The sequence below is a fragment of the Pinus tabuliformis genome, chromosome 9 (genome assembly GCF_031772625.1).
Source record: "Pinus tabuliformis cultivar Carrire ecotype Pingquan chromosome 9, CPIR1, whole genome shotgun sequence".
Classification (NCBI taxonomy): Eukaryota; Viridiplantae; Streptophyta; class Pinopsida; order Pinales; family Pinaceae; genus Pinus; species Pinus tabuliformis.
Window position 1 is genome coordinate 41692269 of NC_142307.1, and position 26851 is coordinate 41719119.

The 26851-nt window shown below is 35.9% G+C and overlaps 1 protein-coding gene and 1 pseudogene across 2 annotated transcripts in view; one reads left to right on the forward strand and one right to left on the reverse strand.

The window, feature by feature from the left end:
* LOC149147053 (zinc finger transcription factor YY1-like) overlaps positions 1-26851 on the reverse strand; it is a 261512-nt gene that overhangs the window by 22172 nt on the left and 212489 nt on the right. The gene's annotated exons all lie outside the window — the stretch shown is intronic.
* On the forward strand, positions 8921-24888 carry LOC149147054 (DEAD-box ATP-dependent RNA helicase 53, mitochondrial-like; annotated as a pseudogene).

Genomic DNA, 26851 nt, shown 5'->3' on the forward strand with positions numbered 1-26851 from the left:
ACCCAAGTTACCCAACCAAAAACAACCATTCCAAACCCAAGTTACCCAACCATTCCAAGAATCCAAGATTCCAAACCCAAGTTACCCAACCAAAAACAATGAAAAAAACATAAACAATGTTTAAAAACAATGAAAACAAAAAAAAATTGGTGCCCATAGTCATACCAAGTTACCCAACCAAAAACAATGAAAAAATACAAAAACAATGTTTAAAAACAATGAAAACAAAAAAAAATTGGTGCCCATACCAAGTTACCCAATCAAAAACAATGAAAAAATACAAAAACAATGTTTAAAAAAAAATGAAACGAAAAAAAATTGATCCCCATACAATTTCTGTGGAGAAATCGGTCTCCTCCTCCTGATTTTCTCCTTTAAGCACTTGGAAAAGCTTCAAACCCTCTCCAGCAATGTCTCCCACGCCTCTCCAATGCTCCTCTACCCTCCGCGCGCGTGACTGTGCAAATGAATTCACAAAAAACCCAAAAAATCGTTATAAAACCTCGCTGCCGCGAACTCCCATGATAATTTCCAATTTTATCGCGATAATTTCCAAAAAAATGGACAAAAAAAAATACCCGCGATATATTCGAATAAAACTCGTTATATTTTCGTTCTGCTGAAAAAAATCGCGATAAAACGATAATATCGCAATTTTCACAACACTGGCAGTGACAGTGGCAGAGTCATGGGCAGCAATACAGGAAGCAGCAGTGCAGTGGATGAAGGATATCAGGGCAAGAATCAGCAACACAGAAGACTGATGCAGTGGATCAGTGTAGTACTTCTGTTGAGAAGTGTTACTAGAGCACATTCCTCGCTAAGAGGGAGTGTTGATTTTGGGTAGCATCGGATGTGCTCTGGATCCGAAATTTTGGGGAGGGGCTAAAATACATGAGATCTCTAGAACCCAGAAATCGTTTGGATAAATTCCACCCGGATGAGGAGTTATTAAAATAATTACTATTTTTAATGGGTTCCTAAGTCTAAACTTAGGAAAATAAAAATATTAACGGGTATTAATAAGAATATGGGTTTAGGTGACGACGATCAAGTCTGTTTTAATCTTCGCTGTTGATTAGGGAGTTAATCTCGACCGTTGATTCATCAAGAAGAAAAGTATAAGAGTAGGCTTGAGGGTCAATTGGAGATACACGTGAGAGATCAGTCAGTTCAATTTTTCTGGGGCGTGGTTTGCTGAGAAAATTGAATGAGTGATATGTTGCAACAGAGGGGCAGGGATAGTTGAGGTTGGAGAATCTTCTCCAAGACTTCAAATACACAACAGAGAGAGGCAGAGAAACGCCAGAGGAGGCAGTGCAGACCCAGGGAGACTGACATGAGGCCAAGAAGGGCCCACGCATTTTCAGTGCTGGGGTAGAGCCACCCTCCAGCAGAAATCCGAATTCAGCTGGGGAGCAGCAGGATCAGCCGAGAAGGCTAGCGTTAGAGCTCCAAGAGGCAGCGCAATGCTGACGCAGTGTCCCAGTGTGCTCCACCCAGGCCCACACAGCTACTGCAAAGGGGCAACGCAATTGTAGCCGAGGACAGCCAATCCAGTTGCTAGAACGGAGAGCTTTTGCCGAGTGAAGTGAGGTAATCTCACTTAGGTTTCTGCCAATATATTTTTATCTCTGTAACTGGATAAACGAGAGGGCATCCAGAGTTATAATCAGAACTACTTCTCAATAAAAGAAAACCCTCAAAGCTATTGCATCGGTTTTCCCCCATTGGGTTTTTCCGAGGATGTTTGTCCAAAAATAACGGTGTTCCTTGAGTATTTGTCTCGTTCTATTTTCAGTTCATGATCTGTATATATGTGTACTCTGCAATAGTGCTTTCATCGTTGTTTAAATAATTCAATAACTTGTTGAATGTAAAAACAAGTAGGAGATGATAAACCAATGGTTGCAGTAGGATTTCTGATGTGTAGACTCACAAATTTTCACAATAAGTATATCAGATCTGATATAATTCTGGAAATCACATCATAACACACTAAAAAAAAATTATAATTCATGTGGCTATGTTTGGAAAACTTTCGGTAAATTTTTGGCATAAAGATAGCGTTGATAGCTAACTGTTTTCATTGTCATATTGTTGTTGTCATAACATTTGTTTTTTGTTGTCCTAAAGTTTTTCTTACTGTTGTCCTAAAAATAATTTCTGAAAATTAAGTGCTCTAATATCATTGTGAAGGTGACTGTCACAAGTTTTCAGAGGACTGATATATTTGTTTGCAGTAAGCATTTCTTTGTTGTCATAAATTTTTTTCTTTTTTTGTGCTCTTATGGTCTCTGTAAACATAACTGTTGTCATAGATATCATCTCTGAATATATGTTCTTTTGTTTCATTTGTAAGGGCAGTTGTTTGCACAGATTACATCAACAAATTTTAGTGGTTTTTTGGATTTTGGATTTCGGGCCTAATTGTCTATTGTTTTTTGAGTTCCTACTTCAAAATCACAAATATAAGCTCACTGCCCTAAAAAACATTTAAGTTGGGAATAGTTGATATTTAACTTTCTGAAGCATTTCTCGTGCCTTAACTTGTGAATAGTAATTGCATTGAAATATAATTCTTTTTGCGCTAAGTAGCATTGAAGGTGATTTACTCCATTTGCATAATATTGAGTAATCTGCAGATAATTAAATGGTTTGAATCTAACTATCATTGACATTATGTTGGAAGAATCCTAATTGTCTAAAGGGAGCGTTGATAATCTTATTGAAGAATTGGCGTTGAAGCATAAATTGGATAAATGCTCTAGTTCTCTTTCTTGATATTAATATCATTATTGGCTTATGGTTATTAAAAAATTTTGGCATATTAGTGATCTTTCTTTAAGAGCATATATCTTGTGGTCATCTTGGTTATCTTGTGTATATTACTGGCACTTGAGATATTTGTCACTTTGTCTTGTATAAGATTGTCTCTTTATTTCATTAAGTACTCTTGTCATAAAGTTAATCAATACTAAGCACTTGAGCCTTAAACGATCTTACCTCAAGACTACTCACTCATCCCTTTGCTAATCGAATCTTGCATCTCTTTTCATCATAATAACATTTTACTTAACAACAGTTGTTCATCCTGTACTTGGTCCTAAATTTCCTAGCAGGATAGTTGACTCCATAAGACATTGGTATCAATTGTTTAAATCAAATCATTTAAGTCTTGTTAAATCTAAACAAGTATTTGGTCACTCAACTGTGTCTCTCGGATTGGTTAGTTCCCAACTAGTCTTTCATTTCATTTTTACAGGGTCTACCTCGCTTAGTCTATTGTAGGGAGACAACTTAAATGGAGAGATTTGGGATCAAGGTGATAGCCCCCGATCTGAGCCCTTGTCACGGTGCCTAGACATTTTGTGCAACAACACCACTCATTCTAGTGTTGTATGTTGACAACCTTATATTGACTAGAGTAGACAACTTGTTTCAGGATTGTAAGGCAAATCTTGCAAGATATTTTGAGATGAAGGATATAAGGCTTATGCATTATTTCCTCGGGCTGGAGGTATGGTAGGGTGATAGGGAAATCTTCTTGGGACAAGGGAATTACACTACAGGATTCTCAGGAAGCTCCATATGCAGTTTTGCAAGCCCATGACAACACCTCTAATCACAAACTGGAGGAAGGTGGAAGCAAGCAGAGCAGAGCGAGTAGATGCTACATTGTACAGGAAACTCATCAAGTCATTGATGTACTTAGTTAACACATGACCTGATATTTGTTTTGTAGTGAACAAGTTGAGTCGGCTCATGATGGATCCAACCAAAGTTCATTAGGTTGCTACGAAGCATGTTTTGAGATATCTCAAAGGCACAACAGATTATGGATTATGGTACAGATAGGTTGATGGAGTGAGGCTTAAGGGCTTCACAGATGCAGATTGGGTAGGGAGCTCCACAGATCAGAAGAGTACTTCAGGTTGTGTCTTCAACATTGGGTCAACAGTTATTTCCTGGTTTAGCAGGAAGCAAAGGATCAATTGCACCCAATTTAGCAGCGGCTGAATAAATGGCTACCAGTTTGGCAACATGTGAAGCTATATGGATGAGGAAGTTGCTTGTGGGACTTTCCAAGCAGAGGATGGACCCACTGTGATACACTATGATAATCAGAGTTGCATTAAGCTCTCTGAGAATCTAGTATTTCATGATTTCTCTAAGAATATTGAGATCAAGTTTCACCATCTCAGAGATTGTGTGCAGAAAGGGATAGTGAAGCTATCGCACATTCCAACAGAGGAAAAAACAACAAATATCTTGACCAAGGCAATGGAAAGAGGTGGTTTCATCTATTTTAGAGATAAGTTGGGAGTTGTAGAGAATCCTTTCCTCACTAAGAGGGAGTGTTGAAGATGTAGCGAGTGAAGGTCTTCCATCTTGTGCTTTAGCTAGTGAAGACCTCGATTTGTCTTTCTCTAGCATGAATGCGAGATCATGAGATAGATTTTAGTTACAATGAGTTTATTTCCAATTTACTAGAATCATCATCAAGATTGCATGTGTAGTGTTGGAGCTTCAGTTACGTGGAGTCTTCTTCAATTTGACTACAGGACGAAGTGGCAATTACAAGTTCAATTAGAATGAGGTAGTCTTCAATGTTGATTCGAGAGAGAACGAGTTAAGACTCCAAGTGTTGATTGGAGAAAGGACGAGTAGAACTCTCAGTTAACTCGCAATCAAAACTTGAACTTCTAAATTGAGCTAGGCCTTCTTGCATGCTCGAATTAGGTCTATAAAGAGGAGGATGAAGGCATAGGATCATCATATTCTTTTCTTTGTGTGTACACAATTGAGCTTGCTCCTAAGATATAGGAGGCCGCAAGTATGCAAGGAAATATGGAATTTGTGCTAGAAATAGGACCCAAGATTTGTGCTAGGAAATAGGACTTGCGCAAGGAAATAGGAGCAGGGATCAGAGATTGCAAGGGTAAGTCAAGGCTATTCAGCAGGAGAACAATTGTGTTCTCAGAAACAGATTGCTAGCTGCAGAAAGAAGTGTGAATCGTAATAGATCCAATGCTCACGAACTATTAATAAAATACCACAATAAAGAAAGCAGGTTTTTCCTTCTAGGTTTCTTGGGTAAACAATGTCAATTTATGTGAATGTGTTTTTATCTCTTGATTATTTTCCATTGCTCATAAATTGTTAAGAAACTCTATATCTTGGTAAAGGTAAATTTGGTTTCAGTTTTCAGTTACCATGCTTTCAGTAATTCATCTAAGTAGTTGCAGAGTTTCAAGAAATTTAACATTAAGATATGATGCTATGGCTATGGATGGATTCTTCAGATTGTTTCAAAATATATTGACGAGTTTGCAAGAACATGTGGAGATTTCTAAATAAATGGAAGTATATAGGATAGCCCCTAGAACATTTGACTTTGGCATGATCATTCAGGACAAGAAAATCAAAATGCCAAGCAAGCTTTATTTTGTTCCAAATTTCAATGTCTCTTCTTTCTTTTTCTTTTTTTTGAATTTGAATTTCTTTAATTATGTCTCTCATATTTGTTGTAGATGTCTAGTAGACAAGTTATGCCTTAAAATTACCTAATTCAGAAAATCTTTCCATTCAAGTGCTTAGCTAAACAATGTAAATTATAATTTTATGCCTTGTCACCCTCTAAATTATGTATTATAACTTGTAATTTATGGCCCTCATATAGGTTGGAATTCTAGCATCTTAATGACATGGGTGAGACAACCAAGGTTGTGGGGGAGCATCCAACCCCCCTTGAATCTGCTCCCAAAGCATGCATTAAGTTGAAGCACATTGGGAGTGACCCTGGAAGTGTACTTCCTAAAAAATTATGCTCCTTGCCAATTCAAAAGCAATAAAGGGAGTTGTTGAAGATTGGAAACAAGAATTTTTTGGTGGGGCAGCCTAATATTCAAGCATATGGCTCTAGTATTTATATGCAATTCATGGTAATGTTAAATTTTTAAAGTAAAAGTGACATTCCCCTTTATCTTTCATTTTCATCCTTTTACTTAAAATTTTAACATTACCATGAAATGACTTTCGACATTTGAGAGTGGTTTCGACCTCATTGGATTTCATATGGAGAAATTAGAAATTTAGATCTCACTCAAAATCTAGCAGACTTATCAGTTTTTCAGGAATTCACGATTGGGGGGATTGCAATCTTTCCATTGGATTATGTCATGTACCAGGTTATGGAACACATTTAATCAAGAGCACCAAGCAATCTACGTACCTTGATGTTAGTGACATTAGTTGTCGAACAAAATGTGCCCATCACTCAAACAAAATCTTGACTTGACATGCTACGTTTCTTCTATATTATGTTAATGCTTAGAGGGTGATATTAATGACAAAGATCCCAAGGTAGGCAATGATTTTGATGATATGTAGGTATTTGTTGTAGCATGATTTTTTTGGATGCCAGAGGCCATCTAGAGCCGATTTGTTGATGTATTTTTGATTCAAAGATGGATTGTAATCGATGTTATTTTGGTTATGTGCACCCTTACATGCTATATAAATGAGAACTTGTAATTTGTGGACCTGTGGTTGATGAAAATTTGAATGATGTTATATGGTTTAATCCATGTTTTTATGTTTTTTATCACTAATTTATTATTCTACATGCTTTTGTTGACATATATGCATCAAAATATATACAAATATATACTATATAAAAACCGCTCCCAACCCGAAAGCTTTTGAAAATGTCGCTCCCTGCTCTCACTCCCAAGTAGCCTAGGAGACAGCTACATAAAACACTTCATGGAGGCCATTTTGTTGGATGGGATTCAAAACACTATTGCATAGAAGATTGAGACTGGGAGGCAAGTCACAGACTCAACCCTTGATTGGTTACAACAGGGATAGGAGGAGGTAGTGAGGGAAAGTGTGGTAGAGGAGGTAATGAGGGAAAGTGTGGTAGCAGAGGAAAATGTTCTACAGGAAACACCTTTACAAGAGGTGGTTATTGACACTGGGAGTGTGCCACCACCTTTGCGGACTCAAACACAAGAAGTTGGACTTAGCCAATAGAGAACAATGGAGTGTAGATTCTCCTTCCTATAGACGACATCAGTGTCCAACACCATCCCCAAGCCGTTACCTTAGCTTATAAATTACTCCCCAAGCCATTACCTTGGCCTATAAATTAATAATTTATATATCTTATTTTTACAACAGCGACAGGAGGAGGTAGTGAGGGAAAGTGTGTTAGAGGTGGTAATGAGGGAAAATGTGGTAGCAGAGGAAAATGTTCTACAGGAAACACCTTTACAAGAGGTAGTTATTGACACTAGGAGTGTGCCACCACCTTTGTGGACTCAAACACAACAATTTGGACTTAGCCAATAGAGAACAATGGAGTCTAGATTCTCCTTCCTCTAGATGACGTCAGTGTCCAACACCATCCCCAAGCCATTACCTTAGCTTATAAATTACACCCAAGCCATTACCTTGGCCTATAAATTAATAATTTATAATTTTATATATCTTATTTCATTATAGATTACTCATAGTGATGAGATACATTTATTATAATTTTTTATCATATTTTGAGGCTTAGGAATTAGGACTTCGAACATGATTCAATATTGATGTGTGATGTATCATTAGACGTCTTATAAATCTTAGATATCAATTTTCTTTTCAAAATTATTTGAAAATGTTTTATATTATGTTGTTGCCTTAGATCTTTAAAAAAATGATTATTTTTGTATATTTTTTAAGTTTTTCAAACTTTCCCAATGTTACCTATAATTTTTTTCCAGACAATCAGTGATATATTCGCCAACATGATGTCTACAATGTTGATGAGGATTTGTGTCATCATTTAATTCTAGAACATGATGTCTACAATGTTGATGAGGATTTGTGTCATCATTTACTAGTGCAATCTCGATTATAACTCTCACCCCACCGCATCCAATTTTTGGCCTCAATTTTGCAATTCCAAACCTCACACGTCTATGTTTTTCAGGCTCTACTTGCCCTTAACCCTATCCTATAAAGAGACCTCATAAATACTCGAAAGGGAAACAAAATCCTCTTGGCCAAATTCATAAAAATTTTGTATTTTCTCTATTATTATCATCAAGTCCTTAAAATGAGTGGCAAAATCTATTGCTTGCCATGAGGAATGTTAAAAGTCTTTTTATCCCAAAGGGAAGAAATCTACGAGTTTGATTTCGAGCCCCATTTATCATATCTTGGTCATTATTATATGTTTTAAGAGATGCCTCCATCTTTGTGTTCGGACCTTCGGATTCATTCTAACATTACTATCCAAGTTCTAAAAAAAAACGTGTGCTAAATCCTCTTTCAACCCTCCTAATACCTATTGTCATTGTATACATATCATTAACCAAGGGAGGCCCAAACCACATGTTCGAAGGCCCGTCACCATCAAAAGCAGTTCTTATCGTCGAAGGAGTCTTGTGTGGCAACAATACATATGTCATGTATTGCGTCCACCCACTATTTATGTGGGAAATGTGCCTTCGAATATTTTTTCCAGAAAATTACAACTATCTAACTGCGAGCTATGTTTATATTACTTACCCAAAAAATGTATTGCTTTCAACGGTCTTCGTATGTCAACCATTAGCCAAGTCCAATATATATTGACATTCGCAAGCTTGTACACGTCATGTAACCACTCGTCCAAAGCTCGTAGATCACCATGTAGTCGCATTACTATCAAATGAAATGGGCGCCTCCAATGATAAATGTATCACATATCACACTCACCCACGTTACATATGGGATGTGCACTTTTCATTTTAAAAAAGGGGATTTACATATATACGAGATTCAAGAAGATTACGAATGAGGAAAAGGTAATATGTGTTTCCTCTAACGGCGTGGATCTATTCACATTGCTACATAATGATAATTTTATCCAGAAGTTAAGCAGAGAATGACAGAAAAGAAAGCAGTGTTGAAACCAACAATGCAAGGTCATGATATGATTGGTCGTGCTAGGATGGGGATTGGAAAGACTCTTTCCTTTGGCATCCAAATCTCGAACAAAATCATTCAGCACAACCATAAAATGGACGTGGATTATAACCCGTGGCACTCGTCTTGGCCCCAACACGGGAACTTGCACACCAAGTTGATAAGAAATTCTAAGAATTTGCTCCAAGATCTATAATGAGCCATGTTGACCACTATGTGTCAATGACCCATAGCAGTACACCCCTTTTTTCCCAAAAGGGATAGCGCCTGATCGAAGTGTTTGTGTCGTCCAGCTATCATCATCAGCCCGACTTCCAATATGTTATGTAAATCCATTCTACATGTGTATAATGTAAATAATCTCAACAGACTCGTGTCATGTATGTAACGACCTAGGTAAACCTACCTTTCTAGTGATGATCTCCATTCTCGAAGGTTTTTTGTCTCACCAATCCATTCTCAAATGGTCGACCGAGTTTTCCCCTCCAGTCTTACCCCAAAGCTTGAATAGATTTTGTCACTAGGATCTTTAGGGGAATCCTAGTGTTCTAGATCGTGTCTATATAAAAGTAATTTGGGAATAATCCTAATTATTTGGTTAGATTATTTTATTACAGACTACTTGGTTTGTTGGATTATATTTGTGTCGCAAAAGTGGGTAGTCTGTGAGGGTCTTTTACAAATGGCTTTTCTCCCTTATGATGTTAAAAATATGAAAATCATGATGTAAAGTGTCTTGAGGGTTGGAAAAATAATATCCCCTCATAAGTTAATTAATTAAATTTTCTCGCCAAAAATTAATTAAAATCCTAAGCCATAAATTTAATTAATTCTAGGTCCTAGGTAAATTTAAATTCTCTAAAGGCAAAATTCATTGTTCCTAAAAAAATAAATTTTAAAAGGTCCCGAGACTAAGATAAATTAATTATTTTGATAAATTTTAGAAATTTGATCCCTGGGGGTTAAGTCAAAGTCATAATTTTGGGGAAATTAACTCAAAAAATCTTTTTTTGAGTTAATTAAAATGTATTAAAAATAAAAAATTTGAATTTCCTCAATATTTAAATATTTCGACGGATGAGATTAAAAGAAATTTTAATCTTCATCAATGGTCAAGATTGCTTTGACGAGGATCACTGGAACTAGTTGTTGGAGGATTTATCTTTAAATAGGAAGTCATTTGTCAATGGATCCATCCCATCTCTGAGTCGTGTGCTAAGCACAAAGCTTTTGTGTAATCCTTTTTTTTCTAGATAATAAAGAAAGACTTTAGGGTTATATTCTGTTGGTGTTACTCTTCAAGAGAATGTTGTCAGATGTTTTTTAATTTCATACATGATTTTTTCTAAAGCCATTGATGATAGCTTCTGAAAAGTGATTTGAGTACAGGTATCTTGCTCAGTTGTTGGCCTTTGAATAATAATTTAAATTTGGAACCTAATCGTAGGTATCTCTATTTGTCAAAGTTTTATTATTATTTTCTCGCTCTATTTTTAATGGCTAGATCGAGTTTTGCAGAGAAATATTGAGTTAGATCACTGGGCGTTAGGGGAAGTTTTCAGTTGGACCAACCAACTCCCGATCTGTATTTCCTGAAGAGCCCAGCTAAATGAACTCCGGGCTTATCATAAGATTTTAGTTTTGTGATGCAAGAGGGTTCCAAACTAGTACCTGCATTCAAAATTTAAAGAAAATAAAATTATGTGCAGCATAATGATAGATCTAGCTACTTAGAGCCTTCAGTTTGTAAATATTGTATTGTTTCTGACATGGGTTTTTCTGGGGTTTTAATTTCATCATTGTATATATCGTTTGGGTGTTTTCTTGTTGCCGTGCAGCTGCAGATCTGAAGGAGAATTTTTATTTGAAGTTAGATTTGGGCTTTGGAGGGTAAGATGTGGCCTCAAAATCATTTCGCAAAGGCTTTATCCTAAATTTTTTCCAGTTTGAGAGTTTCAAAATTTACATCTGGGAATTTCATGAGCCGTTCTTAAAGCAGATTTTAACGCTGGAGTATACTGGCTTAACATATAAATTTCTAGAAATTTTTCAAGGATTTCTTGGGCTACCATATTCCTTTTTGTCTGTTGCATTTTTCCCTCTTGAACAATTCAAAATCGTTTTCATTTCCTCCTTCTATTGTTGCTCAAATTTTCGATTTTTTACTTGCCTGCATTTTGGGGTTTATTCTTTTCTCCATGCCTGCGTTTCTTTTTCACTGCCTGCAAAAAACACATCCTGCCTCACCTCCATTCCGTTGTCGAACCTGCAGGCTCTCTCCTCCCCGCGTCCCTTTTATCTTTTGTCATCCTCACCTGGAGCCTTTCCTTCCCGCGAACCTGCATGCTACCACCATTCCCCTCGCATCCCTTTGCCTTCTCCTACAAACCCTCGTGAAGCTCTAGCGCCATCCCCTCACAGCCCTTTTCCTCTGCAAACCCGTTGCCATACCTGCATCTTATCTCCATAGCTTCTGCAAGCTCATCTCCTCACCGCTCTTAGCCCTCCATCGCTGCCAGCTCCCTTGTCATTGCTCCCTCGGCCTTGCATCCATCAGCGTCCGCTGCCTCTCCTCTTCAACCTGCATTCAAATGAATAAGACCCAACTTCCCTAACCTTTCGTTTCTTGTTTTAACAAGTTAGGTTTTAGTTTTATTTACAATTCGATTTTTTTTTTGGTTCTTTTTTTATTTCGATTTGTTTATTTTCATTTCATATTTTTGTTTGATTAAACTCAAAAGAAATCTCAAAAAATTAAAATTTTATTTTTAAACTTTGATTTGTATTTCATTCTTTGGTTGCCTTTCACTTCTTTTTTATGCTAATTTATGATTTGGTTTGATTTCTTATTTTGAATCTTTTTTAAATAAAAACTAAAAAATAAAATAAATTAATCATTTTTATGTGACTGATATTTATAGAGTTTTAAATAAAAAGAGGACTTTGCACTTTCACATTAAAAAAATTAAATTTTTATGTGGCCTTTCAACCATTAAAAATTTAATTCATTATGTCTTTTTTATTTTTTTTTTACATTTGTCATATTAAAAAATTTAATTGATCATTTACCACATTAAATTTTCTTCATAAGCTTAGCACATTAAAAATTGTCTAAGGAATAATTAAATTGTTAATCTAAAGTTCCTTCTTCGTGTCTTTTTTCATGTTAAAGGTAAAATTTGAAAGGAAAATTGTGTTGTATCGATATTTTTATTTCTCTATTATCAAAACGCACTTAGATATTTTTCAAATCATCTCTAAGATTGACTATAGGAGAAAGACAAATTTTTCTAGATTTGGGTCACTAAAGAAAAATAATTTTAATTCTAGGATTGTGAATTGCTTAGCATTTGAATTTCATGGTTCTTCAAGTGTATTTAGCGCTTTCGAAATTTAATAACTAGAATATTTTGCATCTATTGAGATTGATCATCATATTAATTGTTTGAATTATTGGATGTCCATTGCATGTTAAATATTTTAATAATATTTCAAGTAATTATCAAAGTACTTTGTCATAAAATTGTGATAAATTGCATATCTTGTGTTACTAAGCTTAGTATTTCTGTTGGCATTGATATTAGATTGTGAAGAAGTTTTTGTTCTCTTTGAGCTATAACTGTATCAAAAAAGATTTGAAGTAAGTTTGAGGTTTAATTGTGATATTTTAAGGGGTTTATCTTTAAGTATTCATCTAATAAAGTAGACATTTCATTTTGGTGACTAAGGGCTTTTGTGATACAAACATTTCTAAACCTCGAGTCTAACTTCATCTCATCATATCGTGCATTTGCATATTAAGTTAGTTTTGCATAACTAAAATTTACTTCCAAATATAAGCTCGGTCGTTGGAGAGATAGTATCCATCCATCTTTGCTTGAGAAGCCTGCTTTTAATAGTACCTAAAACAGTGACCTTGCAGTCGTCAGAGCCACAGCTCTCTACAACGCCGGAGGCACCAACCGGATATGTTAGATTTTCAGGAGAGGTATCGTTAATCACACCTTAGTGTGCTTCACCTTATCTTCTCTCTGCCAATTACTACGCAATCAGGCTCAACACAGAAAGGATCAAAGGATTAAAACTTAGATAGGCATTTAACTAAAATTAACCAAGATTCTTGCATCTCACATTCATTTTAGGATCTGCATTTCATATAAGATAGTCATTCATATAAGCAACAATTGTTAATCGATTACTTAGTCTTAATTTCCCTAGCAAGATCGTTGACTCCATAAGGCACTGGTATCAATCGATTAAATTTAATCAAATCCTATAACTCTTGCTAAATCTTAATCAAGTACTTGGTCGCTTCACTGTGTCTCCTAAACTGGTTGGTTCCCAACTAGTTCCCCTTCATTCCATTTCCATAGGGTCTATCCCCCTTAGCCTGCTGTAGGGGGACAGCTTAAACGGAGAGATTGGGGACCAGGGTGGTAGACCCCGATCTGAACCGTTGTCGTGGTGCCTAGACATTCAATGTGACAACATTTTTTGGCACCGCTACCAAGGACCAATTTATTGGACTTTGGCTTTACGACATTCGACATTCATCTCATTCTTTCTTCTCATCCTTTCGTTTCTCACCAGAATAAGTTCCTTGTCCTTGGTTCCTTTTATTGACTTTCTTCCTTGCATTCAGGTTATTTGAAGTTAGATTTTTGTTCGAGTGGTGACTCCACTTCCTTTATCTTCTACAAGAGTGTGTACTAGAAGACATCCAAGTAGCTTGGTTAATCCTGCTTCTGATCTTGAAAGGGCTCTCAAAGTACGATTACGCAAGCTCTCTTCTCATACCCTTCTTGTTAATCTTAGACAAGAAGCTCTCTCTGATATCCATTTGCTTTTTCCTAACCCGGTTGAGCACAACATCATGGACATGTTCACCCCTTGTAACTTTGCTAACATTCAAGGTTATCCCAATGATCTTCCAGACAATGGGATGGATAAATTGCCTTCTTTTCAAGGCAATAATGCAATTAGTGTTAATGCTCATCTGAAAGCTTTTGGTTCTTAACTAGGTAAGTATGTGAGGGATGTTGATTATATTCATGAGGATGTAAAAATGAGCCTTTTTGTTGTTACCTTGGAGGGAGATCATTTGGACTAATTTACATAAAAGCATGATAATTCATTTGATTCTTTGTAACCGATTATTAATGCCTTTAAGGAAAAGTATGGAGATAAGAGGGAAGAGAAGCATATCGTAAAAGCTATTAGTGTCATTAAAAAGAAAGAAAAAAATGAGACTGTAGAAGAATTTAATAAGAGGTTTAATGATATTATTAAGGAATTACCTCAAGATTATAAACCTCTTGATAAATCTCTTTGGGACTTCTAAATTGATGCTTTTAACGATCATACCTCTTATGAATTAAGACGTGATAAACTTCCTAATTGTAAGGATTGTCGAGCTTTGAGAGTAGAGCTTGAAAAAGATAAGAAGGCATCTGGGAAGTCTGAAATCCCAGGTTTTGATAGGGCTTCAACAAAATTGAATGAAACTAAAGGAAAAGAGGTTAAAGAATCTGATGACGACCCTATTCAAAAATTACTACAAAAAATTGAAGGTGTGGAGCTTAACCAAGCAAAATTAATCTATAAACATGCTAAGGAAATAACTACTTTGCAATCTAGGTTGGTTCAAATGGAAAGAGCTCAAATGCAGAATTTCTAGCCTAGAAATAATAATAATAATCGAAATAATAATACTTGGCAGAATAAAGGTCAATCTAGTGAGCAGAGACCGCCTAATCCACTTGAATCTACTAATTTGGTCGATGAAGCTCTACCTTATTGTCGGGATTGTGATGCTCTTCATGAGGAGGCTACTTGCCCCACAGTTAAAAGAATTTTGGATAGTGGAATGTTTGGAGCAAGTAATCAAATAAATGTAGTGGGTAAAGAGTTTTCTTTGTCTATGGAAGATTGGATGGAGGTTAAGGAAAACAGTCAAGATGTTAGGCCTTCCACATCATCCTTTAGTATAAATAATTTTGATCATGAAAAGGTTGTGATGGTTAAATTATTTGGTGAAAAGCCTTCTCCAAAGCAAGTCATAGAAATTGCTAAATATAAGGGTTTAACTAATCAAAGAAGGGATAAGGATCAAAGTGGGAATCAAATTCCCTCTCAAAGTTTTAACCCGAGTTCAAACTCTAGATTAGATACCGATTTGGGAAGTTGGTTTAATAATGCGAAAATTTGGGTTCTTGTCGCCAAGATTGCGAAGATTCCTTCCCAAAAAGCTAAGTTACTAAAAGCTATTGAAGCTCGTCAAGTGAATGTTTCTCAATAGAAGGCACCTGAAGCTGACTATCAGGCTACTCCTATATATTTGCAAAGTTTGGATTCAGATAACAAGGATCATCAACCAATCTTTATTACTTTGATGGTTAATGGATATAAATTGAATAATTGTATGTTGGATTCCAGTGCATCAGCGTGTGTCATGACAAAGAGGGTCATGGAACAACTTAATTTAAGAGTTTCTAGGCCTTACTACAACATATGTGCCATGGATTCTAAGAAGATTGAAGTTCATGGGTTAATCAAGGATTTACAAGTTCATTTATTGGTTTTCCCTGACATTATGATTGTTATGGACATTGTTGTTGTTGATGTGCCTGATGCTTGGGGTATGTTATTATCTAGAGAATGGGCCTTTGATCTAGGAGGGAATATTCAAATGAATTGGTCATATGCTACGATTCCTTCTCCTAGAGGTGATGGGTTTGTAAGACTTAACAAAGAGCCCGAGAGAAGATTCCATGTTGAAGATCCTAAGAGACCTCATAATGAGATAATTAAAGAACAATCTAACATTGGGAATTATGCTATTATGTCTAATTTCATAGTTCTTCCTGATGATAAGGTTGATGAAAAGGTTGGGGATCTCAAGGATAAAGTTTGGTACATGTATTTTGATGGTGCATTGTCTAGGCATGGACTCACCTAGCTAGTCCGAAACGTCGGTTTCCTAAATTGCTCACAGGTTTTCCATTAACAAAAAAAAAAAAAATTCTACCTTGATTTGGCAAAGGGTTTAAGAGTTAAGTTACTTAGTATCAAGGGAGATTCTGACTCAGTTATCATGCAAATTAAAAATAAATTTACATGTAAAAATCAAACGTTAAGGAATTATCGAAATGTTGTATGGGATACTATGGAATACTTCGATGCCCTTGACCTTGAAGCTATCCCAAGAGAACAAAATAGTTTGGCAGATGAGCTTGTCGTAGCTCCTTCTACTTTGCAATTATCTGATGGGTTGATCAAAGATAAGATAAAAATGGAAGTTATTTTTAGACCTTCTGTTCCAGAGAATTCAGAGCATTGGCAAGTTTTTGATGATGAAAAACAAGTGATTTATTTCTTAATAATTTGGATGAGTTTGAAAATTTTTGGATAGATTCTAAGGAGACTGGATCTAATGATCATGAAGATATTATAAATCCTACTCCTCGTAATGTTGTTGCTTTAGAACAACACCTTGATCGGCATGATGCCACAAAGATGAAAGAGGAAAATAAAATGGATCTAGGTGAATTCATAGAAGTAAACATTCGTACCTCTAGTGATCCCAAGATTGTCAAAATTGGTAAGGGTACTTAGAATGAAGAAAGAAAAAAGTTAACCAATTTACTTCGTGAATATCAGGATGTTTTAGCATTTTCTTATGATGAATTAAAAGGTTATAGGGAAGATGTCACGGAGCACATTATCCCTCTGAAAGATAAAAATGCTAAACCCTTATGTCAAAGCTTAGACAAATAAATCCTAAGTTAGCCCCTTTAATTCAAAAAGAGCTTTCAAAGATGCTTGCAGCAGGAATTTTTGCTCAAACCAGGCATTCAACATGGTGTTCCAACTTGGTGATTGTTAGGAAAAGAAGTGGTACAATAAGATTTTGTGTCGATTTTTGAAACCTTAATCTAGCATGTAAAAAAGATAACTACCCTTTGCCAAACATGGAGGCTATGTTGCAGGGAGTAACTGGTTCTGGAATGATGTCATTGCTAGATGGTTTTTCTGAATATAATCAAGAATGGGTTAAGAAGGAGGAGCCTCACAAAATTACATTCACCACACCATGGGGTATTTTCGAATATATTAAAATGTCGTTTGGATTAACCAATGTTGGGGCTACTTTTCAAAGGGTTATGGATTATGCTTTCAAGGGTTTAATTGGGAAAGTTATCGAAATTATCAAGATGATCTTACTGTTTTTTCTAAAGATGGTATTAGTCATATAGGTCATCTTAGGCAAGTTTTTGATATATGTAAAGAGTATGGGATTTCCTTAAATCCAGCTAAGTCTATTTTTGAAATAACTGAAGGGAAATTACTTGGTCACATCATTTCTAAAGATGGAATCAAGATTGATCATGAAAGCATGAGGCAATCCAAGAGATTCCTCTCCCTCATAATCTTAAATCCCTTAAATCTTTTCTTCGAAAAACAAATTTTCTTAGAAGATTTATTCCAAAATATGCAGAAGTAGCTAAGCCTATTCAAAGTATTCTGAAGAAGGATGTAAAATTTTTATGGAAAGATGGCAAAAAGGATTTTCAGGAAATCAAAGGTGTTATTGCCAAAGATCCTATTTTAGTCAGTCCTGAATCCTGATTATTCGAAGGATTTCATGATTTTCTCTTTCGCTTCTGAAGATACCATTGCTGGTGTTTATTACAGAAAAATAAGGATAGTATGACCAGCCTATTGCTTTCATGAGTAAAGCGCTTCAAAATTCAAAATTCTGAATTAAATTACACTACCATGGAAAAGAAAGCATATGCCTTAGTCAAATCTCTTAAGCATTTCATAACTCATGTGGGTTATTCCAAAATCATTTCTTTTGTCCCATATTTTGTGGTTAAAGATATACTAACTCAAACAAATTGATTAGGGACTCGTGCTAGGTAGTTTACTAAAATCCAAGAATATGATTTAGAGATTAGACCCACCAAGTTAGTCAAAGGTCAAGGTTTGGCTGAAATGGTGACCAAAGGTAATGAGAAAGCTCTTGGTTTGATTTGTCTTAACAATTCATCTTCACCTAAGCTGCAAAGATTAGGAGAGCATGAGTGGTACAAGGACATTATTTATTACTTATTAAATCTTACATGTCCTAACCATTTAGTTGCTCATAAGAAAAGGGCTCTTAGATTAAAAGCCACTAAGTATTGCCTCATGAAGGATGGCCTTGGATGGAGAAATCTTGAGGGCATAGTACTTAGGTGTGTTGATGAAATTGAGTCCAAGAAGTTAATTTATGAGTTTCATTCAGGATTTTGTGGTGGTAATTATGCTGCTAAAACTACTACCCACAAAATTTTGAGAGCTGGTTATTATTGGCCTTCGATTTTTTCCGATGTGCATAAGTTTGTTAAAAATTCTCAAGCCTGCCAACTATTCACTGGGAAACAGAAGCTTGTTTCCCTGCCCTTACAACCTGTGGTTGTGGAGGAACCTTTTCAGCATTGGGCTCTAGACTTCATTGGGAAGTTTCATGAAAATTCTAGCAATGGCTACTCATGGATTTTGATTGCTACTGATTATTTCACTAAATGGGTAGAAGACATCCCTGCTAAGAATGCCACTGAAAAGGTTATTATGGACTTCATTGAAAATAATATCAGTACTAGATTTGGTGTCCCTGCCAAGATCACTACTGATAATGCCAAGGCTTTTAATTTTTCAGAGTTTTCATCTTTTTGTTTCAAGTATGGCATTGTCTTATCCCATTCATCTAATTACTATCCTCAGGGTAACTGCCTTGCTGAATCAAGTAATAAAAATCTTAAAACTATTATCAAGAAGATAGTAGGAGATAATAAGCAATCTTGGGACAGTAAAATCAAGTGTGCTTTATGGGCAGATAGGATTACTAAAAAGAAAGCTAATGGTAAGATTCCCTTTGAATTAGTTTATGGCTTGGATGTAACTTTACCTGTGCACCTTAAATTGCCAGCATATCAACTCCTTCAACATTTTTCTACCGATAAAGATGTTGTTCAAAATAGAATTGATCAGATTGTGGAGTTGGATGAAACTCATAGGAAAGCTTTTGTTAATATATGTAGAAGTCACTCTAACATTAAGAAAGTCTTTGATAAATCATCTCGATCTAAATCTTTGCAGGTTGGAGATATGGTACTTCTTTGGGATTGCAAGAATGAAAAACCAAGAAAACATAATAAATTTGACAGTTTGTCGCTGGGAACATACATTATCCGAGACACTGTTGGGCCAAATTCATTCCACTTGAGCAAATTGGATGGTGAACCACTTGACTTACCTACAAATGGCCAAATGCTCAAGGTGTTCCTCAAAGATGACATCTAATGCCATGGGGCATCCTTTGTATTGTATTTCTAACCCTACACCTTGTCATTTCAGCATTTCTTTTCTATTTTAGGATTAGATTTACTTTTCATGTTAATAAAATTATTGATGAGCTTTTATTTCATGTGCTTAATGTTATATAATGATATTTGGATGGACACTACTTCTGTAATTGTATGTTGCTTGCATGCAGATTCTGTATTCTCACATTCCTTCGATGAAGCAACGTGTCCCCCAAGTAGAGCCAGATGTTGATCACTACGTGTCAATGACCCATAGCAGTACACCCTTTTTTCTTTCGCAAAAGGTATAGCACCTAATCAATGTGTCTGTGCCGTCTATCTATCATCATCGACCTGACTTCCAATATGTTATGTAAACCCATTTTGCACGTATATAACATAAATAATCTCAGCAGACCCATGTCATGTATGTAATAACCTAGGTAAACCTATCTTTCTAGTGATGACCTCCAGTCTAGGAGGTCTTTCGTCTTACCAATCCGTTCTCGGATGGTCGGCAGAGTTTTCCCCTTCAATCTTACCCCAAAGTTGGAATGGATTTTGTCACTAGGATCTTAAGCGAATCCTAGTGTTCTAGATCGAGCCTATGTAAAAGTAATTTCGGAATTATCCTAACTATTTGGTTAGATTATTTTATTACAGATTACTTGGTCTGCTGGATTATATTTGTGTCACAGAAGTGGGTAGTCTGTGAGAGTCTTTTACAAATGGGTTTTCCCCCTTATGATGTAAAAAATATAAAAATCATGATGTAAAGTGTCTTGAGGGTTGGATAATTAATTTATCCCCTCATAAGTTAACTAATTAAATTTTCTGGCCAAAAATTAATTAAAATCCTATGCTAGAAACTTAATTAATTCTAGGTCTTACGTAAATTTAAAATCTCCAAAGGCAAAATTCGTTGGTCCTAAAAAATTAAATTTTAAATGGTCTCGAGACTAAGGTAAATTAATTATTTTCATAAATTTTAAACCTTTGATCCCTAGGGGTTAAGTCAAAGTCAAAATTTTGGGGATATTAACTCAAAAATTCTATTTTTGAGTTAATTAAAATGCATTTAAATAAAATTTTCGAATTTCCTCAATATTAAAATATTTCGACGGATGAGATTAGAAATTTTAATCTTCATCAACAGTCGATATTGTTTTGACGAGGATCACTCGAACTAGCCATTGCAGGATTTATCTTTAAACAGAAAGTCATTTTTCAGTCGATCCATCAGATATCTGAGTCGTGTGCTAAGCAAAAAGCTATTGCGTAATCCTTTTCTTCTAGATAATAAAAAAAGACTATGGGGTTAAATTCTGTTGGTGTTACTCTTCATGGGAATTCTGTAAGATGTTGTTTTTTTTTTTTTTTATATATTTCATGCACAATTTTTTCTAAAGCCATTGATGATAGCTTCTGAAGAATGATTTGAGTACACGTATCTTGCTCAGTTGATAGGGTTTGAATAATAATTTGAATTTTGAACGTAATAGTAGGTATCTCTATTTGTCAAAGTTTTATTATTATTTTCTCGCTTTATTTTTTAATGGTTGGATCGATTTTTGCAGGGAAATCTTGAGTTAGATCATCAGGCGTTAAGGGAAGTTTTCAGTTGGACTAGCCAACTCTTGATCTGTATTTTCTAAGGAGCCCAGCTAAATCAACTCCAATCTTATCATAAGATTTTCGTTTTGTGATGCAAGAGAGTTTCAAGCTAGTACCTCCATTCAAAATTTAAAAAAAAAATATGTGCAGCATAATGATAGATCTGGCTACTGAGAGCCTTCAGTTTGTAAATATTGTATTTTTTTACATGAGTAAATATTGTATATATCGTTTGGGTGTTTTCTTGTTATCGTGCATCTGCAAATATGAAAGAGAATTTTTATTTGAAGCCAGATCTAGGCCCTGTAGGGTAAGATCTGGCCTCAAGATCATTTCACAGAGGACTTATCCTAAATTTTTTCCAGTTTGAGGGTTTCAAAATTTACATCTGTGAATTTCATGACTCTTTCTTAAAGCGGATTTTAACGCTGGAGTATACTGGCTTAACATATAAATTTCTGGAATTTTTTTAAGGGTTTCATGGGCTACCATATTCCTTTCTATCTGCTGCAATTTTCCCTCTGGAAGAATTCAAAATTGTTTTCATTTCCTCCTGCTGCTGCTCAAATTTTCGATTTTGTTTTTCTTGCCTGGGTTTTGGGGTTTATTCCTTTCTCCCTACACGTATTTCTTTTTCGCTACCTGCAAAAAACGCATCCTGCCTCACCTCCAATGTGTTGTCGAACCTACAGGCTCTCTCCTCCCCACGTCCCTTTTATCTTTTGTCGCCCTCACCTGCAGCCTTTCCTTCCTGCAGACCTGCATGTTGTCGTCGTTCCCCTCACATCCCTTTGCCCTCTCTTGCAAACCCTTGGTAGTCTCCTCTGCGTGAAGCTCCAGCTCCATCCCCTCACAACCCTTTTCCTCTACAAACCCGCTGCCATCCCCGCGTCTTATCTCCTTAGCTTCTATAGGCTCATCTCCTCGCAGCCCTCGACACTCCATCACTACCAACTCCCTTGTCATTGCTCCCTCGGCCTTGCATCCATCAGCTCTCACCGCCTCTCCTCTTTAACCTGCATCCAAATGAATAAGACCCAACTGCCCTAACCTTTTGTTTGTTGTTCTAATAAGTTAGTTTTTATTTTTATTTACAATTCAATTGTTTTTTGGTTCTTTTTTTATTTCGATTTGTTTTATTTTCATTTCATATTTTTGTTTTGATTAAACTCAAAAGAAATCTCAAAAAGTAAATTTTTTTTTTCAACTTTGATTTGTATTTCATTGTTTGGTTGCTTTTCACGTCTTTTTTTAGTTGTTTATTTTTATTTTTTTTATACTAATTTATGACTTTGGTTTGATTTCTTCATTTTATTTTTTATTTTTTTATTTTGTTTAAAATAAAAACTAAAAAATTAAAAACAAATCATTTTTATGTGATTTGATATTTATAGAGTTTGAAATCAAAAGAGGACTTTCCACTTCCACATTAAAAAGATAAATTTTTATGTGGTCTTTGGCCCACTAAAAATTTAATTCATTAAGTCTTTTTTATTTTTGTTTTACATTTGTCACATTAAAAAATTTAATTGATCATTTACCACATTACATTTGCTTCATAAGCTTAGCACACTAAAAATTGCCTAAGAAATAATTAAATTGTTAATCTACAGTTTCTTCTTGGTGTTGTTTTTTGTGTTAAAGGTAAAATTTGAAAGGAAAATTGTGTGGTGTTGATATTTTTATTTCTCTATAATCAAAACACGCTTAGATATTTTTCAAATCATCTCTAAGATTGACAATAGGAGAATGACAAATTTTTCTAGATTTGGGTCACTAAAGAAAAATCATTTTAATTCTAGGATTGTGAATTGCTTAGAATTTGCATTCCATGGTTCCTCAAGGTATTTAGAGCTTTCGAAATTTAATTGCTAGAATATTTTGCATCTATTGAGATTGATTGTCATATTAATTGCTTGAATCATTTGATGTTCATTGCATGTTAAATATTTTGCGAATATTTAGAGTAATTATCAAAATACTATCTCATAAAATTGTGATAAATTGCATATCTTGTGTTCCTAAGCTGAGTATTTTTGTTGGCATTGATATTAGATTGTAAAAAAGTTTTTGTTCTCTTTGAGCTATAATTGTATCAAAAAATATTTCAAGTAATCTTGTGGTTTAATTGTGATATTTTAAGGGGTTTATCTTTAAGTCTTCATCTAGTAAAGTGAACATTTGATTTTGGTGATTAAGAGATTTTGCGATACAAGCGTTTCTAATCCTCGAGTCTAACTTCATCTCATCATATCATGCATTTGCCTATTAAGTTAGTTTTGTATAAATAAAATTTACTTCCAAGTACAAGCTTGGTTGTTAGAGAGATAAGTATCCATCCATCTTTGCTTGAGAAGTCTACTTTTAATAGTACTTAAAACGGTGACCTTGCAGTTGTCAAAGCCACAACTCTCTACAGCGTCGGAGACACCGAGTAAGTTAGACTTTGGGGAGAGGTATCATTAATCACACCTTAGTGTGCTTCACATTATCTTCTCTCTGCCAATTACTACGAAATCAGGCTCAACACAGAAAGGATCGAAGGATTAAAACTTAGGCATTTAACTAAAATTAACCAAGATTCTTGCATGTCACATTAGTTTTAGGATCTGCATTTCATATAAAATAGTCATTCATCTAAGCAACAAATGCTAGCCAATTACTTTAATTTCCCTAGCAAGATCGTTGACTCCATAACGCACTGGTATCAATTGTTTAAATTTAATCAAATCTTGTAAGTCTTGCTAAATCTTAATCAAGTACTTGATCGCTTCACTGTGTCTCCCGAACTAATTGGTTCCCAACTAGTTCTCCTTCTTTCCATTTCCATAGGGTCTAACCCCCTTAGCCTGTTGTAGGGAGACAGCTTAAATGTAGAGATTGGGGATCAGGGTGACAACCCCCAATCTGAGTCGTTTTCATGGTGCCTAGACATTTTGTGCCACAAGCAGCCAAATTAACATTTTGTGTTCTTAGAAAGGGTTTAGAATCTAGATGTTGTTGTCAAAACACCTAGTCGCATTATTGATCTAATCAATCGTGGTGCATTAGTCTTGTTAGACGTACAGTTTATTGTTTTGGATGAAGTTGGCCAGATGCTAAATGTTGATTTCGATGAAGTTGGCCAGATGCTAAATGTTGATTTCGATGAAGTTGGCCAGATGCTGAATGTTGATTTTGATGAAGATGTTGAGGTGATTATGGAAAGATTGCCAAAAAGTATCAAAGTATGCTTTCTCTACTACAATGCATGTCTGACTGCAGAGGCTTTCAAAGAAATATTTAAATAATCCAATTGTATCAATCTTGTTGGTGAATCATCTTAGTAGTTGACATAATGAATCTCACTTTATTCTATTGTTGCATCCACCAATGGGAAATGCTCCAATCCCAACTCACTGATAACTAAATATATCAAGGGGGTAAATGTATTGTCTTCACTCAAACAAGGCAAGATGTGCATAGTTTGTCGATGGCACTGGGTCAGGTACTTGCATGTGAACCTCTTCATAGTAATATCTCATGGAATAAGTGGGAAAGGACTCTTGTTGGCTTTTGTAAGGTGTGTTTTAATATGTTGGTTGTTTCTGATGTAACTGCACGTGGTCTTGATATTCCAAATGTGGATCTAGTTATTCATTATAAGCTTTCAACAAATTCAAAGAGTTTTGTGCATAGATCAGGGTGAACAGGTCGTGCCAGTAGGACAGGCAATGCTAATCTTATCCATGTCGACCAACAGATTAGACAAGTCAAGATAATTAAAAATGATATAGGTACCAAGTTTAAAGTGATGGCTCTAATCAAAGAGGAAATTGTCACTGAGAAATATGTGGACACTACATGTAATTCTAAATATGAATCAAAGCTAGCCCTTAGATCTGTATCTGAGCAGTGTAACAATCCCGAGGAAGCTAGTCTTCTCTCTAATGAGGACCATGATTTTATAGCAAGGATCTGTTGAGCATTGGATAAACCAACGCTCCCCGTGTGTTTCGTAACAAGGACTAACCGCCTCACGTGGATCTTGTTGATTTTTGGGTAGCATTTGATTTTTGGGTAGCATCAGATGTGCTCTAGCTCTAAAATTTTGTGGAGGGGCTATAACACATGAGATCTCCAAGACCCAGAAATCGTTTGGTGAAATTCCACCTGGATTGTATTTTATTAAAATAATTAATATTTTTAATGGGGTTCCTAAGTCTAAACTTATGAAAATTAAAATATTAATGGGTATTAATGAAAATATGGGTGAGAAGCTTCTAAGAGACGATGATCAAGTCTAGTTTAATCTTAGCCGTTGATTAGAGATTAGATCACAGTCGTTGATTTCTCAACAGGAAAAGTATAAAGGAAGGCTTGGGGTCAGTTGGAGAACACACACAGTGAGAGCAACACTTGAGCTAAATCGAAATTATGGGGCGAGGTTTGCTAAGAATTTTGGAGGGAGCTCCTAGAGCAAAGAGGGGCAGTTCGGCAGAGGGACTTCAGTACAAGGCCGAGAATACATAGCAGAGAGGTAGTGTAGGACCAGAGATAGACAGCGTAGCTCCAGGAGGGTGACAGAGAGGCTGGAGGGTTGACGCAGTCACTTAGAGGCAACGCTCGGGTTTCTGTGAGGCAAATCAGGCATCAGTTCAGCAGATCGATTTCTGAGCCAAGAAGGCTCACTGGGAGGGTGACGCAGCTCCTACAAGAGGTGACGCAGTTCCAGTACAGAGCTGGGAGCAACCATCGTTGCACAAAACTAGGGACAACGCAGTGACCTGTGGGGTTTGTTCATCCAGTTGTTGGATTTTCCAAAATATATGTCTTCGAATAGAGGTACTTCTAAGTTCTGCCGGGTTTATTCTCTGTTGGGTGCGCCGGATTTGGCACCCTAGTTGTATTCAGAAATCTACTTAATAATAAAACCCTCATATATGTTGCACTGATTTTCCCGCATTGGGTTTCTCCGAGGACGTTTAATCCAAAAATAAGTGTGTCCTTTGTGTGGTTGTCTCATTTATTTTTCAGTACTTGATCTGTATAGTGGTGTAGGCTGCATTGTATTTGCATTAATATTTTTTGAATATTTATGAAAATAACTTGTTAAACTGAAGAACACAAGTAAGTAATGCAAGTCAGTTTGTTGTGGTAGGATTTCTAGTTTATTAGATACAGAAATTTTCACAGATCCTTATCTCTGGTGATGTTATCGTTGACTAACACCTGCGGGTTTTGGTCTAACGAGTTCGATCCACACCCTGCTCACGTTGGGGGGGGGGGGAATAGTTGGACATTGGATAAACCAACGCTCCTTGTTTGTTTCGTGGCATGGACTAACCGCCTCGCATGGATCCTTATCTCTGGCGATGCGATCGTTTACTAACACCTGTGGGTTTTGGTCTAACGACAATCATGATTCCCAACAGGATCGACCCTAGAAACCTGTGTAAGGTCGATGTGCATAGTTGAATGTTCCTAATGATGGTCGTCATACTATGTGGCCCATCACAAACAAAAGTATTGAAACATGTCTCATTCAAGAAAAGTTTAAAACAAATTTGGAAACAATTGCCAAAGAGGTTAAAAGGAGCAATGTAAATCTGCCACCAACGAATTTAATTTAACTGCCCAGCGCATCCAATGATCCAAATAGATCTTCAAGAATCAACCTCAGCAAATTAATAAAAGGAGATAACCTGCACTAAACAAAGGATTACCCACTCTGACACCCAGGTGTTGCCCGTTTACTAAGTGAGGGTTTTGTCAGTAGCAAGTTCCCTTTATTGCTTCTCCCCTTTTTCTTTTGCATTGATGTTTTGTAGATAGTTGATGATTATTGTTGATTCCAAGGCTCTCCTTCAAGTTTTCCCAAGACATGAGGGAGTACTCTTTGAACCAATTGCATAACGAAGGTATAAACTCTCTTCTACAAAATTTCC